Source organism: Neomonachus schauinslandi, chromosome 4 (assembly GCF_002201575.2).
Source record: "Neomonachus schauinslandi chromosome 4, ASM220157v2, whole genome shotgun sequence".
In the NCBI taxonomy this organism is placed as follows: Eukaryota; Metazoa; Chordata; class Mammalia; order Carnivora; family Phocidae; genus Neomonachus; species Neomonachus schauinslandi.
In genome coordinates, this window is record NC_058406.1 from 114,583,604 (window position 1) to 114,588,303 (window position 4,700).

The 4,700-nt window shown below is 35.7% G+C and overlaps 1 pseudogene; it reads left to right on the plus strand.

Annotated features, from left to right (window-relative positions):
* Positions 1 to 974: 974 nt before the first annotated feature.
* On the plus strand, positions 975 to 1,146 carry LOC110579130 (annotated as a pseudogene).
* Positions 1,147 to 4,700: the final 3,554 nt, after the last annotated feature.

Here is a 4,700-nt window from a genome sequence, read left to right on the forward strand (position 1 = left end):
ATTTTAACATGGGAACTTTAAGGTCTCTGTTTGCAGCTGTCTGTATGTTCATGTGTGTCTCTATATATGGGGATGTGTAGATGTGTGGTATTTTTTACCTCTTGATGGTATTGCTAAAATTAATTCTTAAAAGAGATTTATGTACTTGGCATAAAGAACACTAAGCACTTAAATAAATTAAATTCTTAGCAATATAATAGAAAGTTAATCCAAATGAACTTCAGGTTCACGTGATTTAGGAAAAAAAATTCAGTATTAAAGCTACTTTAAGTTTGTTGGTTTAATGAAAACAGCCATGTTTTTAGAGTTTTCAGTAGTAAATATAATACTTTTACATTATCTCAGGCTTACTAAAGATTAAATGAGTTCATGTTATCTCAGAAATCTGTCAGCAAGTGAGATAATTTAATTTGATCGTTAGCTGTTTAATCTCATGAAATTTTCATGACTAATCTAAACATAATTAAGAACACTTATTATTAAATAGATGCAAGATAAAAGTTTATGAATGAACTTTTCAGCAATACTTATGTCTACTTAAATAGTTTATCTAAATCTTCTTGGTAACTTAACACCCTAGATTTTTGCTAAGTTAAATTAGATGAGGGATAGTCATTAAATATCTAGATCATTTCCAAATAAAATAAAATACTGAAACATTAATTATGAACAGTGTTTTATCTACTTTTGACTTCTTATGACAGAAAAACTAAAAGATGTTTGGATGTGTTAGTGCTGCATTATAAAATTGAAAAAGGCATATACTTTAAGAAATTATAAAATATGTTAATAAATTTGCCAATCTAAAGAAGGCTGATGTAACAGGAAGTTTACCATTGCTTACTTCTTAGTTTTCACTGGAAATTAAGGTTTCAAAGGGTTAAGAATTCTAATAAATCATGCGTACTTGGTGACCTTTCCAAGTCATTGGCAGTGCAGGTTGGGGGAGCCTGAGTTGGAGGTTCTGGGTTGAGATGCTTCAAAGCCTTGTTAAAAAAGTTTGGATCCCCATGAAGCCCTCTATACTCAAATTTACCAGATTTGGGTAGGAATGGGGTTGATGGGCATCATAATTTATAAAATCAGAAGTGCTGATAAAAGAAGTGAAGCTTTGAAAGTCTTACACCTGCTCATGGTCATCATTAACCAGCTTTACTTGAAGTACACATCAGATGGACCATCAGTCTGGCTGTAAGTCTCAGCAAGCTCTGTTGATGGCAACACGGAGCATCGCTATACACTTGTAGACATGTTGTTTCCTTTCTGGCATGAATAAATGCACCTGTGAGGTGCAAAAAAATTCTAATAAGTGTAATTAAGGCTACTGGAAATAATAGGGGAAGCATCTTATGCAAGGAATGCAGGATGTGTGTTTTCAGTAAGAGAAGGTATGAAGAATAGAGATGCATTCTTGTTGAGGGAAAAGAAAGTAATTTTGTCCTAAAGTGAGACTGTTTAGAGAGGAAAAACAGGACAAAATCTGAATGTAAAAAAACAAAACAAAACAAAACAAAACAAAATGAGAAAACTTGTAGAAGGTTTGTGGAGAGGAATCTTGGGAAAGAAATTTCGTGTGTGGTCAAGCTAAATGAACTTCAAGGTTTAAGAAAAAAACAACCTTTGGTATTGAGAGTGTACTTATGTAAAACCAAACCTTAATTTTCTTTCATCTACTGAAAGGACAAGTTTTCTTGAATTGTTGGCCACCTTTTAAAAAAAAATTTATTTATTTGAGAGAGACAGAGAAAGAGAGAGAGAACGAGTGGGGAGAGGGGCAGAGGGAGAGGGAGAAGCAGACTCCCACTGAGCAGGGAGCCCAATGTGGGACTCAATTCCAGGACCCTGGGATCATGACCTGAGCTGAAAGGCAGATGCTTAACCGACTGAACCACCCAGGTGCCCCTGTTGGTCACATTTTAATAAGAAATTGTAAACAGGGTTTTTCTTACCTTTTAAGTGATCTTTTTATCAAAATAGTTTTCTGTATTTGTTGTCCGAATCAGGTCTTCAATTGCCTTAAATCTAGTAGAACTCACAATATTGAAAGAGCTAAGTTTTGCTCAGAACTACGTAATCTTCTGTACTTGCCCATGAAGTCTTTAGTTGTCCCTATGGTTAAATGGATAACTAAGTATTGTTTCACAGTGATCTATGATGCTATATGACCATGTTTTGAAACTTTCTAATATTTTTAACGAACTGCCCCCAAATCAAATTCTAAATACAGTCTTTTCTAGTCACACTGACGTTTGGATTTTCCAGAGAGTCCCTGGAGCATCTCAAAAGATTTGTTCTCTCTTCTTATAAAAAGGGAGATGTTAAACTAATTAGGCTAATGTGCTATGTTAAATTATATGGGAAGCACTGTCGAATAGGAAGTAATACCAAGCCTCCCTTGTGTTTTATTTGTGTAGGTATATGTTATAAGCATTCCAGAAATTGTGTGAAATTCTTGGAAATTCTTGGAAGTCCTAGTATAATGTTATCAGTCATAATTCTAATTCTTATCTTCAAATGTTGGATGTTACAGAAATAAGCAAATTTTCTTGTCAATTCCATTATATTGAACTCTCATCAGATGTTTAAAAATACATCTTTAAGTCTTTTCACAGGTAGTTATTGCTTTACTCTAAAGCTTTTATATGTGTTCCTGCAAAAGTATCTGATCTTCAAAGAGATTCACGGAGAGGACTTTTTTGACAAATACAGGTTTCTGATAACTTTAAGATCATAAAACTGGACTGGGTAAGAATTTCCAGAACTAGTGGACAAACTAGATTCAAGCAGAACAAGTACTAATTATAGGGGACCAAATGAACTAAGGAGGGGGATTATAATTACTATGACTCTGAAATATTGTTGCTTCCTTGATGCTTTGTTTTTTTCAGATTGAGGAATCCTTTTTCTTAAGTTATCTATGACTTACAGCAATTTGATAAAGTATATCTTTGTAAAGAAAGATGAGAACATTTATTTTTTTCTCCCTACCTGGTCCTTCCAGAATTTGGAAACTCTTCAGTATTCTTTTCATGACATTATAGTTATTTGCATAAGTTCAATAAAAATCTGTTCTCCTTTAACAAGACACAATTGGAGACATTGGCTATATGCCAAGGCTTTGACTGGAATGGTGTTGCAGGTAAATCTGCTGGCCAGCCCTTGGTGTGACTTCCTGGCCTCAGAGCCTAGGATAGTTCAGTCTGAGACTCCTTATGAAAAGTTCCAGCAAAGCAGTCTTAAAAAGAACTTACGTGGTTAGTCATTATTTTCGCTATGTATGTATGTATGTGAATAACCAGGACAAATTTAATGCAAACAAATGAGTTTTACTGTGATTATCTTTGGTAAAATATGAGGATACTTATAAGGAGAAAAATTGTGCTTGCACCTTTGTCTATATTAGATTCTAGTCCTATTAATTGTCTTTGAGGTTTTGTTATACACCTGTAAACTGGACTGGATCCTGAATTCTTCTAGTTTCCTCAACTATCTGGCTATGACTCTCCAAACTAATGTTTCCAGGTTTGTCCCACTTTTCTGATTTGGAATCACTAAGAACAAAGACTGCTCCTAAATCTTGGAGGGCACTATACCAGGTCTTTTTCATTACTGAGATGGCAGCCAAAGTTCAGGGACTTGAGCCTTGACTACACATCTCATACCCAAAGAAGGCCTGTTAGATGGATAACAAGCATGTTATCTACTTTTTCCATTAGAGCCCTTAATATAGGAAATATAGTTATTTTAAATTCTCTGCCTGATAATTTGAACATCTCTGTGATATCTGAGTGTGGGTCTAATGGTACTTTGTCTCCTCAGACTGTGTTTTCTCTTGATTTTTGGTTCGCTCTGTAAGTTTTTGTTGAACGCTGGGCATATTTTATTGGATCATAGAAACTGGGGTAAATAGGCTTTTGGTGTGAGGGTTGGTGTTAATCTGGTTAGGATCTGGGCTGTGTTCAATGTTCTCTGTGGCCATAAGTGCCAAAGACTTCAAATCCCTCTGGGGTCCTTGTTTCTGTCTCCCTTGTAATCTTTGGGTTTCCCTAAGTATTTCTTTTCAGAGAGAGCGCCTGTGTCTTGCAGGACTGTAATCTACTGTTATGCTGAGTCTCTGTTGGTGTGTAGTACGGAGTGGGGAGAAGGACAGCATTCTATAAATTTCTGATTAGACCTTAGCCTTCTAGTGGACTTGTTTCTCAATGCTGTAACCTTCACAAATGTTCGTCCAGAGGTAATAATTCCACTTCTCACAGTGAAATACTAAAATACCTTTCACATACAGGTTAGAAAGTTCAATATAAAAGTAAGATAAAGAGATTTCAAGTAGTACCACACACATTGCCACAAACTGGAAGTTCAAGGTCAGAATTTAGTTAGGGGACATAGTAGAGACAGGTGTTTATTGAGTGTATAACAAACCCTACATTAGGCATTTTATAATTGCCACCTCAATCCCTACAACAGTCATATGAGGAACTACAGCCATTGGCAGAATTGGAAAAGGGTTTCAAAAAGTTCAAATCACTTGACCTAAGCTGCATAGCTAAACTGATTTGAATCCCCAGCTGTGACTTGGGAGAGCCTGTGACGAAGATGACGAATGCCATTTTCCCACTCTTACGGTTATTAGATGGAGTCATGCTGCTGTAGGAAAAACTAGTCCCCAGTCTCACTTGCATCTGACCCATAATGTTTGA